This window comes from Grammomys surdaster, unplaced genomic scaffold (assembly GCF_004785775.1).
Source record: "Grammomys surdaster isolate TR1022 unplaced genomic scaffold, NIH_TR_1.0 264, whole genome shotgun sequence".
In the NCBI taxonomy this organism is placed as follows: Eukaryota; Metazoa; Chordata; class Mammalia; order Rodentia; family Muridae; genus Grammomys; species Grammomys surdaster.
This window is the reverse complement of record NW_021604705.1, coordinates 2,498,269-2,513,629: the sequence shown is the minus strand read 5'-3', so window position 1 is coordinate 2,513,629 and position 15,361 is coordinate 2,498,269. Positions and strand designations below refer to the sequence as shown.

General features: G+C 39.3%; 1 pseudogene across 1 annotated transcript; it reads left to right on the top strand.

The window, feature by feature from the left end:
* Positions 1-2,688: 2,688 nt before the first annotated feature.
* LOC114628100 lies at positions 2,689-4,528 on the top strand (annotated as a pseudogene). Its single transcript, XR_003712446.1, has one exon. The product of XR_003712446.1 is annotated as a T-complex protein 1 subunit theta pseudogene (transcript).
* The last annotated feature ends 10,833 nt before the right edge of the window (positions 4,529-15,361 follow it).

Sequence of the window (15,361 nt, the reverse complement as noted above, 5' to 3'; positions counted from 1 at the left end):
ACTCAACTGTGAAATGACATATGAATGTTGGATGACATCATACCTGGGTGTCTCAATTCTTCCTGTTTACTTGCATTATTTTTAATAACACAGTAAACTCAGTTGGTTTACTTAAAGAGTATTTTGATTCAAAATAAAACAGTGAGCTCACTGTGTGTGTGTGTGTGTGTGTGCGCGCGCGCGCGCGTGCTTACTCAATACATTTTGGAGATTTCGTCTAAAGGGAAATTCATTTCATATCCAATAAGTATGAGATTAAACCAATCCAATATAATCATTCCCATTATGGTCAAACCTTTTGACTTCAGACATCAGTACTACAGAATGTACGGCATGAAGTATCATTACCTTAAAAGGCTCTCAATGGGGCAGAGTTTATAAAGCAGCATTTCCTGCTTGATTTTTGTTAAATTGGCTTAATGATTCATAGAGTTGGAATTTAACTAACATCAAATTTACTGTCTTGTAAATGAAGTTAAATCAGTTTGAGCCTTCACTTATTCAATGTTAATTTTTAAAGGTGTTGTTTTTTAAAAATCTATTTAAAACATACTCTGATAAGGTAAGAGACAGTGTTCAGATAGGCCAGAGTTGGCTATATCTGGTTTTTACAATTGTGATAAGTCAATAAATATTTTATTTTAAATTTGTATTAAGAATTCATTCATTCATTCAATAATATTGGGCCCTCCTAGATTTTATGCCTTGTTCTAGAATGCATGGTATATAAAATTGTGGAAAACCCAAACCTCTGTTTGGTCAAGGCTAGGCAGACAGGCAAAAGCTTAGTAAGTGATTAAATGTGTTCAAAGGTCAAAGCGTGCTCTAGTGTCAAGTTTGAGGGAGGAGATTGGCAACAGCAGATAGGAAAAGAATCCAATTTTAAATACATGATCGGGGAGACCTCACTGAGGAAGTGGCATTTAACCAAGATAAAACAGAACTGGAGATAGTTCTGAGTGACGCAGGCAAGATCTCGGAAACCTTTGAATATAGAGACTTTTCATCTTGTTTAACGTGGTTTCTACCAGAGGATGTCTCTGACATACCAGTGTTTCTAGATTGATAGATCTAGAAAAAAATGTGGAAGTCATCTTGTATAGTCCTGCATTACAGAGTCCCCGAATGGTAAAGAATTTGACCAATGCCACATAGGTAAAAAAGATGACCATGTTCACAACATAGATTTTTTGTCTTGGAGCTTGCTGTTCTTCCTGTTGTTTTAAAAGGGAGGTTCTGATGGCTGTTTAGATGGGCACACATGGGATACATGTTGGAAGGATAGGGCCGTCCTGGTCTCTAGCTGTGTCTTAACTTCCAGTTGGCTTCCCTGGCATTAGTATTCCCCAGTGAAGTATTCTATGATTCTATCAAATATTTGACTATACTTCTTCTTTTGTTTAGCATAGGATGCCAGGAACTTGTATTTATGTGTCCCTGATAATTTCCAAAGTGTATTGTGGTGTTCTTATCTAGAAATCAGCTTTGGGTTATAATCTCCATTTTCAATGTAAAAGAGTAACCCTAAATAAAATACATTATTTTTCTTCCAAGTCAAATGTGGGTAACAATGGCTAAGGACATTAATTCAAATTATTCTAAATGACACATCCCACTGTAAAAGGGATTATGTGGACTCTTAAGGCACAGAACAAAAGAAAGTTATAAATTAATGTATGTACAAATTCTACTGGTGGAAATAATAGCTTCCACATTAAATCATGGAGACCTCCTCTGTAGGTTTTAGGTATTAATTTACGGTATCCTCAGCTTTAGGGGTGGCGGGAGCCAGAAGTGTATATGCTTACTGATACATTCTGAAAACTATGTAAGAGTTATAAGACTATCAGGTGAGACAAAGATGGTAAGTAATTATGAAGGACTTGGGTAGCCCCAGGTAATTTTGGCTTTTGCCCTTGATTTTCTTTATTCACAATCAAAATATTCCAGTCAGCTAAGGTCTTAAAGTGAAGTATCTTAGGTTCTAAGTCCCATGTGTTATTTTCACAATTGATGCTTTCCACAGTTTGTGTAGATCCTTAGCCCTAATTTTTACATGAAGAAGGATTGGCCATTGTCTCATAGCCCCTTTAGATTTCATCTGCATCATATTGGCCAATAGCCTGTTTAGTCTAAAGTGAAGGCTGTGCCGTTGTTCAGTTTACTAGTAGCTCTATATAGTTTGTCCCGTACACGCGTGTGAAACACATATGCTCTGAGCACATAGTCCTGGGTTCACAAGGATGTTCTCATACAAGTACAAAATGCATTTTGGTCACGTTTCTTACCCCTTTTTCTCCTTTCCCCTCCCCTCTCATGTTCTGAGAGTTTCTAGACAGTTTGTATCTACCATTATGCAAATGCACATGTAAAATTTTATATATCTATATACAATCTAGGATAAGGAAATGAATCCTGTAATATCCTTCAGAGTCAGAATTTTTTAACGAATGTTCCACTTTTTTTCTTTGTCCTACTCTTTGCGAAGTAAATTCTTTCTTAATGAATATCTTTTAGTACAACAAACTTAGCTTGTCCTAAAACTTCTGCTCCAAACCTAATAGCTACGTTGATCGTTGTTGCCACTGGGAACTAGGAGTTGGATTTACTAGTTTAAAATCTAGAATGTTTATCTAAAAAATACCAAAGACTGAGTTTGTAGTTAAAAGTGTAAAGATTTGGTGTGCGGCGCACCTTGCTTCCTCGGAGTCGTGGAGCAAGCGCTTGAGCGGTTGATTGCGGGCTAGCCATGGCGCTTCACGTCCCCAAGGCCCCGGGCTTTGACCAGATGCTCAAAGATGGAGCAAAACATTTCTCGGGATTAGAAGAAGCTGTGTATAGAAATATACAGGCCTGCAAAGAGCTTGCGCAGACTACTCGTACAGCATATGGACCAAATGGAATGAATAAAATGGTCATCAAACGCCTGGAGAAGTTGTTTGTGACAAACGATGCAGCGACTATTTTAAGAGAGCTAGAAGTGCAGCATCCTGCTGCAGAGATGATTGTGACGGCTTCTCATATGCAAGAACAAGAGGTTGGTGATGGCACAAACTTTGTTCTGGTATTCGCTGGGGCTCTTTTGGAACTAGCTGAAGAACTTCTGAGGATTGGCCTGTCAGTATCAGAGGTAATATCAGGATATGAAATAGCTTGCAAAAAAGCTCATGAGATTCTTCCTGATCTGGTATGTTGTTCTGCAAAAAACCTTCGAGATGTTGATGAAGTGTCATCTGTGCTTCGAATCTCCATAATGAGTAAGCAGTACGGCAGTGAGACATTTCTGGCCAAGCTTATTGCTCAAGCATGTGTATCTATTTTTCCTGATTCTGGCAATTTCAATGTTGATAGCATCAGAGGATGTAAGATTCTGGGCTCTGGTGTTTATTCGTCCTCAGTATTACATGGCATGTTTTTTAAGAAGGAAACTGAAGGTGATGTGACATCTGTCAAAGATGCGAAAATAGCTGTGTACTCTTGTCCATTTGATGGAATGATAACAGAGACAAAGGGAACAGTGCTGATTAAGACTGCTGAAGAACTGATGAACTTTAGTAAGGGAGAAGAAAATCTTATGGATGCACAAGTGAAAGCTATTGCAGGCACTGGTGCTAATGTGGTAGTAACAGGTGGCAAAGTGGCAGACATGGCTCTTCATTATGCTAACAAGTACAATATCATGTTGGTGAGACTTAACTCAAAGTGGGATCTCAGACGACTGTGTAAAACAGTTGCTGCCACAGCTCTTCCAAAACTGACTCCTCCTGTCCTGGAAGAAATGGGACATTGTGACAGTGTTTACCTCTCAGAAGTTGGAGATACACAGGTGGTTGTTTTTAAGCATGAAAAAGAAGATGGTGCCATTTCTACTATAGTTCTTCGAGGTTCTACAGACAATCTGATGGATGATATAGAAAGGGCAGTAGATGATGGAGTTAATATTTTCAAAGTTCTCACAAGGGATAAGCATCTTGTACCTGGAGGTGGAGCTACAGAAATTGAATTGGCCAAACAAATCACATCATATGGAGAAACATGTCCTGGACTTGAACAGTATGGTATTAAGAAGTTTGCTGAAGCATTTGAAGCTATTCCATGGGCACTGGCAGAAAATTCTGGCGTGAAGGCCAATGAAGGTATTGCTAAACTTTACTCAGTACATCAAGAAGGAAACAAAAATGTGGGGCTGGATATTGAGGCCGAAGTCCCCGCTGTAAAGGATATGTTAGAAGCCAGTATTTTAGATACTTACTTGGGAAAATACTGGGCTGTTAAACTGGCCACTAATGCTTCAGTCACTGTACTTAGAGTGGATCAGATCACCACGGCAAAACCAGCTGGTGGGCTCAAACCTCCAAGTGGGAAGAAAGACTGGGATGATGACCAGAATGACTGAGGAGCTTGTTATAGGTGAAGAGTTGTGTTGTAGACTAGGACTTGCCTAATGTTTTCTTATTTTTCTTAAGGTATTTGTGATTGTACTCTGCTGAGAGGTACAATAAATGTGTTACTGTTAAAAAAAAAAGTGTAAAGATTTTCAAAGACAAAGACTCTGTATAAGTAAGGTAGGAGGTTTGGATAAGAAAATAATCATAACAAATTGTGACTAGTAAGAAGATAAAATATCATCCGTAACTGTCATTTTATTAAAATTATAAAGTTAAATACAATTTCATAAAAGAAGTATATTAAAAGCAAATCTGAAATGTCTCAGATAATTCCTTTAAGCTTTAAATAAAGATATTGAAGACTCTAAGAAGCACCTTCTAAAAAATAAGTCAGAAGACCTAGGTGGGCTAGATTGTCCATTTTTACTATACTAATCCTGTCAATCCACAAGCATGGGAGATCGTTCCATCTTCTGAGATTTTTGATTTCTTTCTTCAGAGACTTGAAGTTCTTGTCATACAGATATTTCTCTTGCTTGGATAGATTCACACCAAAGTATTTTATATTATTTGTGAATATTGTGAAGGGTGTCATTTCTCTAATTTCTATCTCAATCTGTTTACCCTTCGAGTAGAGGAAGGCTACTGATTTGTTTGAGTTAATTTTATATCCAGCCACTTTGCTGAAGTTGTTTATCAGGTTTAGGAGTTCTCTGGTGGAAGTTTTGGGGTCACTTAATTATACTATCATATCATCCGCAAATAGTGAAAATTTGACTTCTTCCTTTCTTTTTTAACGTATCCCTTTGACTTCCTTTTGTTGTCTAATTGCTCTGGCTAGGACTTCCAGTACTATGTTGAATAGAGAGAGAGAGAGTGGGCACCTTGTCTAGTACCTGATTTCAGTGGGATTGCTTCAAGTTTCTCTCCATTTAGGTTGATGTTGGCTACTGCTTTGCTGTATATTGCTTTTACTATGTTTAGGTATGGACCGTGAATTCCTGATCTTTCCATGACTTTTACCATGAAGGGATGTTGAATTTTGTCAAATGCTTTCTCAGCATCTAGTGAGATGATCATCTGGGGTTTTTTTCCTCCTTTGGGTTTGTTTATATAGTGGATTACGTTGCTGGATTTCCAAATATTGAACCATCCCTGCATTCCTGGGATAAAGCCTACTTGATCATGATGGATGATTGTTTTGATCGATTCAGTTTGCAAGAATTTTATTGAATATTTTTGGATTGATATTCATAAGGGAGATTGGTTTGAAGTTCTCTTTCTTTGTTGGATTTTTGTAAAGTTTAGATATGAGCGTGATTGTGGCTTCATAGAACAAATTGGATAGTGTTCCTTCTGTTTCTATTTTGTGGAATAGTTTGAAAAGAATTGGTCCTTGAAAGTCTGATAGAATTCTACACTAAACCCATCTGGTCCTGGACTATTTTTTGCTGGGGAGACTTTCAATGACTGATGCTATTTCTTTAGGGGTTATGGGACTGCTTAGATAGTTTATCAGCTCCTGATTTAACTTTGGTACCTGGTATCTGTCTAGCAAATTGTCCATTTCATCCAGATTTTCCACTTTTGTTGAGTATACACCTTTGTAGTAGTGTCTAATGATTTTTTAAATTTCCTTAGTTTCCGTTGTTATGTCTCCCTTTTCAGTTCTAATTTCATTAATTTGGATGCTGTCTCTGTGCTCTCTGGTTAGTCTGGCTAAGGGTTTATCTATCTTGTTGATTTTCTCAAAGAACCAGCTCTTGGTTTTATTGATTCTTTGTATAGTTCTTTTTGTTTCTACTTGGTTGATTTCAGCCTGAGTTTGATTATTTCCGGCTGTTCGCTCCTCTTGGGTGTATTTGCCTCTTTTTGTTCTAGAGCTTTCAGGTGTGTTGTCAAGTTGTTAGTGTATCCTGTCTCCAGCTTCTTTTTGTAGAGACTTAGAGCTATGAGTTTTCCTCTTAGCAGTGCTTTCATGGAGTCCCACAAGTTTTGATATGACAAGCCTTCATTTTCATTAAATTCTAAAAGTCTTTAATTTCTTTCTTTATTTCTTCCTTGACCAAGTCATCATTGAGTAGAGCATTGTTGAGTTTCCACATGCATGTGGGTTTTCCATCGTTTTTGTTATTATTGAAGACCAGCCTTAGTTTATGGTGATCTGATAGGATGCAAGGGATTATTTCAATATTTTTCTATCTATTGAGGCCTGCTTTGTGACTAATTATATGATCTATTTTGGAGAAGGTACCATGAGGTGCTGAGGAATAGGTATATTCTTTTGTTTTGGGATGAAATGTTCTATCTATATCCGTTAAATTCATTTGTTTTATAACTTAAGTCCATTGATGTTAAGAGATATTAAGGAAAAATGACTGTTGCTTCCTGTTATTTTTGTTATTAGAGGTGGAATTATGTTTGTGTAGCTATCTTCTTTTAGGGTTGTTGGAAGATTACTTTCTTGCTTTTTCTATGTTGCAGTTTCCCTCCTTTTGTTGGAATGTTCCATCAATTATCCTTTGAAGTACTGGATTTGTGGGAAGATATTGTGTAAATTTGGTTTTGTCATGTAATATCTTGGTTTCTCCATCAATAGTGATTGAGAGCTTTGCTGAGTATAGTAGCCTGTGCTGGCATTTGTGTTCTCTTAGGGTCTGTATGATGTCAGTCCAGGCTCTTCTGGCTTTTATAGTCTCTGGTGAGAAGTCTGGTGTAATTCCTGTAGGTCTGCCTTTATATGTTACTTGACCTTTTTCCCTTACTGCTTTTAGTATTTTTTCTTTGTTTTGTGCATTTGATGTTTTGATTATTATGTGACAGGAGGAATTTCTTTTCAGGTCTAGTATATATGTAGTTCTGCAGGCTTCTTGTATGTTCATCAGAATCTCTTTCTTTAGGTTAAGAAAGTTTTACTCTATAATTTTGTTGAAGACATTTACTGGCCCTTTAAGTTGGGAATTTTCACTCTCATCTATACCTATTATCCTTAGGTTTGATCTTCTCATTGTGTCCTGGATTTTATGGATGTTTTGGGTTAGGAGCTTTTTTGCATTTTGCATTTTCTTTGACAGTTGTATCAATGTTTTCCATGGTATTTTCTGCACATGAGATTCTTTCTTCTATCTCTTGTATTCTGTTGGTGATGCTTGTGTCTACAACTCCTGATTTCTTTCTTAGGCTTTCTATCTCCAGAGTTGTTTCCCTTTGTACTTCCATGTTTAGATCCTGGATGGTTTTGTTTAATTCTTTCACCTGTTTGGTTGTCTTTTCTTGCAGTTCTTTAAGGGATTTTTGTGTTTCCTCTTTAAGGGCTTCTACCTGTTTACCTGGGTTCTCCTGTACTTCTTTAAGGGAGTTATTTGTGTCCCTCCTAAAGTCCTCTATCATCATCATGAGAAGTGGTTTTAATTCTGAATCTTGCTTTTCTGGTGTGATGGGGTGTCCAGGGTTGCTATGATGGGAGAACTGGGTTCTGATGACGCCAAGTAACTTTGGTTTCTGTTGCCTATATTCTTGTGCTTGCCTTTCGCCATCTGGTTAACTGTAGTGTTACCTGCACTTACTGTCTGTGACTGACGCCTGCCTTTCCAGTTATCTTGCTTGTGTCAGAACTCCTCAGAGTCCAGATGTCTCTGTGATCCTGTGATCCTGTGATCCTGTGATCCTGTAATCCTGTGATCCTGAGCTCCTGGGTGAAGGAACTGCTGGAACTCAGGCAGCCTCTGGCATTCTGAAATCCTGCTGCTCTGAGTGCAGTGGTTCCTTCTCTGCTCTGAGTACACTGGTTCCTCTAGGATAGCTTAGGATATGGTGTCTGCTGCGCTGAGTGCAGTGGTTCCTCTAGGATGGCTCAGAATATGGTGTCTGCTGCTCTGAGTGCAGTGGTTCCTCTAGGATGGCTCAGAATATGATGTCTGCTGCTCTGAGTGCAGTGGTTCCTCTAGGATGGCTCAGAATATGGTGTCTTCATGGGAGCAGACCAGCTAGGCGTCTGCCCCAGCCAAAAGGACCAAGTGATTGGCAGGTACACCATTTTTTTTTAAAAAAGAATAAATATAAAACAAAATTAGCAGGAACAAAGGTACATACAATTTTTGCTAACAGTTTTAAACTAAGAAATATTTTTTTGAACAATTTTTGCTAACAGTTTTAAACTAAGAAATATTTTTTTGAACAGTAACAAAAGTATGCAGTTACATGTAAAATGAATTTTGTTTTATTTTAAAAACTGCATAACAAATGACTTAGAATAGCTATGGTTAAAGACAGGATGATATTCATAATCTGCAGAGATGTTTAGTACTTATAGCATGCTACAGTTTAACATTAGAATATAACTCATCTACTAACGTACCTCAGATTTTTAAAAATTTATTCACTTTACACCCCAATATTAGCCCCCCTCTCTTCCCAGTACTTCCTCACACAGATCCTCCATTCACTCCTCCCCACCCCCTACTCACTGCTCCCTAACCCTGGAAGAGCAAGTCATTTCAGTACTAGGCATATTCTTTCCCACTGAGACCAGATCGGGGAACGGGATCCACAGGCAGGCAGGCAGGCAGGCAGGCAACAGATTCAGGGACAGTCCCTGCTCCAGATGTTGGGGACCCACATGAAGATCAATGTACACATCTGTTACACATGTGAAAGGGGTTAGATCCAGCCAGTGCTTGCTGTTTGGTTCGTGATTCAGTCTCTGGGAGCCCTAAAGATCCAGGTTGGTTGACTCTGTTGGTATTCCTGTAGAGTCCCTGTCTTCTTTGTGTTCCTCAATCCTTCTACCAACTCTTCCATAAGACTCCCTGAGGTCTCTCTAATATTTGGCTGTGGATCTCTGCATCTCTTTCCATTGACTGCTTCGGAGAGTCTCTTAGAGGGCAGTTATGCCAGGTTCCTGTCTCCAAGCATAACAGAGCATCACCAATAGTATCAGAGATTGGTTCTTGCTCATGGAATGGGTCTCATTGGAGCAGTCATTGGTTGGCCATCCCCTCAGTCTCTGCTCTATCTTTGCCTTTGCACATCTTGTAGGCAGTTGGATCAAAGGTTTTGTGGGCGGGTGGCTGTCCTCATCCCTTCACTGGGACTCCTGACTGGCTCCAGGAAGTAGCCCCTTCAGGATCAGTTTCCCCCTCTGTTAGGAGTCTCAGCTAGAACTGCCCCAGGGGCCTCTCTCCATTCCAGGTCTCTGGTGTGTCCTGGAGATTGCCTTCCTCTCACACCACTGATTTCCATTCTCTCTCCCCTGCTCTCCCTACATCTGATTACTGTCTGAGCCTCACTTCCCTCTCAATCCCCTCTCCCACCCAGTTCCCTCCCTCCATCTACCTCCAATATCTATTTTATTTCCCCTTCTGAGGAAGATTTAACCTTCCTCCCTTGGGCCCTCCTTGATATTTGGCTTCTTTGGGTCTGTTGGTTATAGTGTGGTTAACCTGTACTTGATGGAGAATATTTACTTATGAGTACATACCATGCATATCCTTTTGGGTCTGGGTTACCTTACTCAACTCAGGAATACAGCTTCTAATTCTATCCATTTGTCTGCAAAATTCATGATGTCTTTGCTTTTATCCATTCTTCAGTAGAAGGATAACTAGGTTGTTTCCAGTCTCTGGCTATTATGAATAAAGCTACTATGAACATAGTTAAGCAAGTATCCTTATGAAATGATGGGCATCTTTTGTGTTTGTTATCTGCCCAGGAATGCACCTCAGAATTTTTAATAGATCCATACAACTCTGGAACACTGAGTAGATACATTATACGGATAAAGGTATTACTTTTGCCTTTTGGATTTCTAGGAGCCTTCTGGAAAACTGAAAGTAAGTTTTAAACAAAAAGACTCAACTTTAGAGTTTAAAACATTTACAACATTATTTTGTGTGAACTAAGGTAATAGAGTGAACAAGCACATTAAGACATAGATGCTAGCATATCAGCATGCAGGCCCCTTTGGGAAATTTCTGTACTGACTCACATTCAAAATATTATTTCCTTTGATAGCCATTATGATTTTGGCAAGGATAATCTTTATGCTTTATTCATGGACTCGACAAAGTGGACAAGAGCATGTGGAGAATGCTACTCACTTCCTCAGTACTTCTGCAAGCTTCATCAGATAGGGTTAGTGTACCTAGGAGCAGGTTAACCCACTATCTTTGAGCCAAGTTGTAGTATACACAATCTGCTGCTACCAGGGGGTCTTCCTGTCTACCATTGTTCCTTCTTGAACTGTGAGTACAAACTGAGCATGCTCAGTAGTATATAGTTTGAATTGATTATGCTGGGCAATGTGCCAACCCCACTTTCCCATACAACTGTGTTGAGCTTTGCTGCACGAGGGGCACAGCTCTTGGAACAACTACTGGGTTGTTTTATACACACACACTTTTTATTGACTTTTTGTGAATTTCACTTCAGGCAACCCAATCTCCCCATCCCTCCACATCTGCCATCCACCCTTGCCAACTTCCTCTTCAAAAGAAAAACAAACAAACAAACAAACAAACAAACATCTCACTTTAGAAGCTGCAGTGTGCCGAACAGTACACCCTTTTGCCCAAACAACTTTACTTGCAACTGTTCATTGCAGTGACTTATTGGTCTGGTTCCAGGCCTCTGGCTTCTGCTACTCTATAAATACTGGATTCTCACTGGGACTCCTTTCAGATGTCTTGCTGCTGTCCTGTGTCATAGAGATCCTGCAGCTTTGGATCTGTAGGACCTGACCCTTCACACACTCTAGTAGTTCATAGATGGGGTAGATTTTGGATGGGCCAGCTCACAGCCACAGGGATGCTTTTATCTGCTGTGAGTAACAGATCTTTCTCCACTTTTGTGTTGAGGTTCTGTGTGTTTTGGCTTCATTGAGGTGTAAGCTCCTGAATTCTATGAAGGAAAGTAATAGTGGGATCTTTATTTGGGGATGAGTTAACTAGAAAGTGAAGTTATTACTAGATTCTTATTAGAAACAGATCAAACTCTCAGAATCCTTTTTGTCATTTAAAGTTTATTTCTATATCAACATGCCTGTGGTAGTTTGATAGAAATGGCCCCATAGACTCATGCGTTTGAATACTTGGCCATAGGGAGTGGTGCTATTAGGAAGTATGGCCTTCTTGGAGTAGGTGTGGCTTTGTTGGAGGAAATGTGTCACTGTGGGGGTGGGTTTTAAGGTCTCCTTTGCTCAAGCTATGCCCAGTGTGAAATTCCAGTCTCCTCTTTGCTGCCTGTGGATGAAGATTTAGAACTTTCTGCTCCTTCTCCAGTACTATGTCTTCCCATATCCTACCATATTTCCCACCATAATGATAATGGACTAGACCTCTGAAAGTGTAAGCCAGTCTCAAATTAAGTTAAGAGTTGCCTCGGTCATGTGTATCTTCTCAGAAATAAAACTCTAAGTTAGTGCTTTTGACATCTGCACCATCTTTTTAAAAGTTATAAGTAAGTTTAATTGATTTTATATCACAAAACTGTTTTGAAGTTTCATTTTTTTTCAAAATACTTTCATAGTTTTTTTTCAAACTATTCCCTTTAGTTCTGTAGTAGACATTTGTTTCCTATTTGAGAACCACAGAACAAACTGAAGTTGCCAAATGGTAGGGAGAAATAAGCCATATTTGTATGAAGGTTTCTACCATTCTAAAAGCTAAGAATGTTACTAAAGAGTGTGTGAGAGTTCTATAAGAGGTTTCCCCTCTTTCTTGTAACCCAGCTACTGCCAATGCATATGAAAACTACCTCGTTTTATGACTTTTGTTCTCTGAGTGTTCAAAGTTCATGTGACTATTTTCCTGTTGGAGCATGCTATTCAGACAACGGTGGAAGAATAAAGTATTTCTTATTCCCATCTACTATGTATAAATTAAAAAAATATTATTTATGTTTTATGAAATCTATCTTCATTCATGTTTGTGTGTCTGTGTGTATTGGGGGTATATATATTGCCATACCTGTATATAGAGGTCAAGGATATCCTAGGGTATTTAGCTCTCTTTCTACCATGTGGGTTCTGGGGACCACTGAACTAAGGTGGTCATCAAGTTTGGTGAGAAGTATCCTTACCCACTGAGCCATCTTGCTGGACCCATATGTTTTAAAATTGAACTATCAGAGGACAGTATGACTTCCATGTCCAGGGAGAAATTATCGATGTAACTATGCCCATATAAATGTATGGTTTTCTTCTCTGTTATAAATTTGGTCCTTTATTGATTAGTTTGTCACATATAAATGGATTTCATACAACAACTTTATTAAAAACATAGTCCCTTGGATATAAGCCTATAGGGGTGATATTTAGAAAATGGCGCCCGGTCCAGCTTGTTTCCGGGTAGCTGCCATGTTCCCACTGTTCCTCGGCTCTGACCAGGGTTCCAGCTAGCTAGATGTGCAGGCCCTGGCACCCATGAGACACCAACGTTGGGGATAGCTCTGCCACTCCACCACGCTGTATCCACAAAGCTCGGCTGAACCCCAGACAATATCTGCCATCCTGGCAGTACCCAGTAGAAATGAGACTCTTAAAGATTAATGATTACTAAAGGATTTATATATTTAGAAATGCTCAAGCAACAAGATGCCCACACAATTAGAGTTGTTACCCAATATCTAACCTTTTGATAGAAGTTGCTACCCAGGACAGCTTTCGACCCATCTGTGGTTCTCCATGGCAGATAGCCTCCTTCTCCTCCTCCCCTTCCTCTATTTCTCCCCTCCCCTTCCTCTCTCTCTCCCTTCCCCTTCCTCTTTTTCTCCCCTCCCCTTCCTCTCCTTCTCTCCCAGCTCTACCTCCTTTTCCACTGCCCAATCACTAGGCTTCACTGCGAATACAATGTAGCAGAATAAATATCCTGCTACATAAGCTTTAGGCTTTTCTCTTTTTCCTCCCTCCATCTGCCCTTCCTTCTTTTCCTTCTTCCTTCCTTCCTTTTCTTTCTTTTTTTTTTGAGACAGTGTTTCATGTAGCCAAAGTTGACCTCAAACTCAAACTATATAGATGAAGATGACTTTAAACCCCTAATCTTCCTACTCCCAACTCCTAAGTGTCTAGATTACAGACAGCACTGCACCTGAATAAATCCACATTTCTTTAATTAAAAATCAAAGGACCTGGATACAATAAAATAAATTATCAGTATTGCAACTCTTTTTCTTTTTGTTTAGATTTTTACTTCTTTTTATGTGTATTGGTGTTTTGTCTGCATGTGTGTCTGTGTACCATACTGTGCAGTGCCCAGAGAAGCCAGAAAAGAGTGTTGGATCCTCTGGGACAAGTGACAATGGCTGTGAGTCACCATGTGGGTGCTGGGAAGTGAAGTGGCATCCAGAAGGGCAGCTCGTGCTTTTTTAACCTTGGGACACTGGAGCCCCAGAATCTTTGTTCTTATTTATTGACCTCTACAAAGTCAGTTTCTTCTAAACTTTCTATGTTGTCGGTTATAATATTTAATAACATTTCTTTTTCTTTTGCTTGTTTGTTATTTTGATCAAATAATTCTGAATGATTGTTTCTACTTACAAAATAAATAGAGTGGGATAGAGGATTAATCTCTACAGGTGAAAATTGGAACATTTCTTAGACTATGACATATTATGTCTTTCTTACTTTCATTCCTGTCTCTTCTGTTACACTAAGTAGTTCATTAAGAAAGGGACTCTGAGTACTTTGTCCACTTCTACAATCCTCCAAACCTGGGTAACAATAAAAGAACAAGACTGCAGTGTCTGGTCCACCAGGACACTTGGCCTGCAAGAGGCTTGAGGGGTGAGAAGGCAAACATGGGAGTTTTCTAAAACCAATCCAGGTGCTTGGCTTTTTGCCTCTGTCTCAATCCCCTCTCATTCAAATTCTACATTGCAGGTCAGTCTTCTTCCTAAGTTTGCTAGAAAGGCAAGTCTGAGCATGACGCTTTTTTGTGACACACAGGTGACTGGATGATGCTGTCCAAACATGTCTGCATGATGCAGCAGCTCGGGAGTGTGGCTTCTATTGCTCCTTGTGTCTCACTCTGCTCCGTTATGATGCATGGAACTGCAGCTCCGGTGTCTTTTACTTTCCTGCACTGGACTGAGCTTATGCTCCACTTGACTAGGAATGCTGTTCTCCCGTGTCCTCTCCAGGAACATCTACTCACCACGTCTTTTCCCACTCCTGGGCCCAAGTAAAACTAATTACCATGCGTACCATATAAGAAATGTAAGTGGTCACCCAGTCAACCACCATGACAGAACTACATGAGAACAAATTTACAGCCACATCAGTTTCCCTGGCTTTAGTTTACTGAGTGTTCCTGATTTCTCTCAATATCCATAGCAGTTGAAAAGGTCACATCTAGTGTGACAGGTGTGATGTCACAGGTGCCATTATTTTTTGGCAGAAATGAATTATCAGTTGGTGCTTTATAATGTTCTTGCAGATGGTGACTGCTTACTTGCATAAACAAGGTGTTTTGTTTTGTTTTGAGACATGTTCTTTGTAGCCTTGGCTGTCCTGGAACCCACTATTTAGACTAATCTGATTTCAAACTCACAGATATCTGCTTGCTTCACAAGTGCTGGAATTAAAGGCATTTGCTACCACACTTTCTGTCTGTCTGTCTGTCTGTCTGTCTGTTTTCCTTCCTTCTTTCTCTTGTTTTTCTTTCTTTCTCTCTTTCTTTCCTCCCTTTCAAAGAAAGGGACTTGCTGTGTAATATGTACCAAATACATATGGACTTTGGACTTATGAGTTTCCTATATCTGCCTCTAGAGCACCAAGATTAAGTACTTGCATGCCACCATTACAGCGCTTGCTTCCTTTAGCTGACGGAATTTAGACTCAAAACTTAAGGTTCTGGAGTTGTTCCACATACTTTTTCATGTCACTTGTTCTGATAACTCATTTATATAATAAATAGCAAAAAGTTGTAACAATTTCATTATTACCTATTGAGCATTTAACTAGATACCTCTCAATGTTC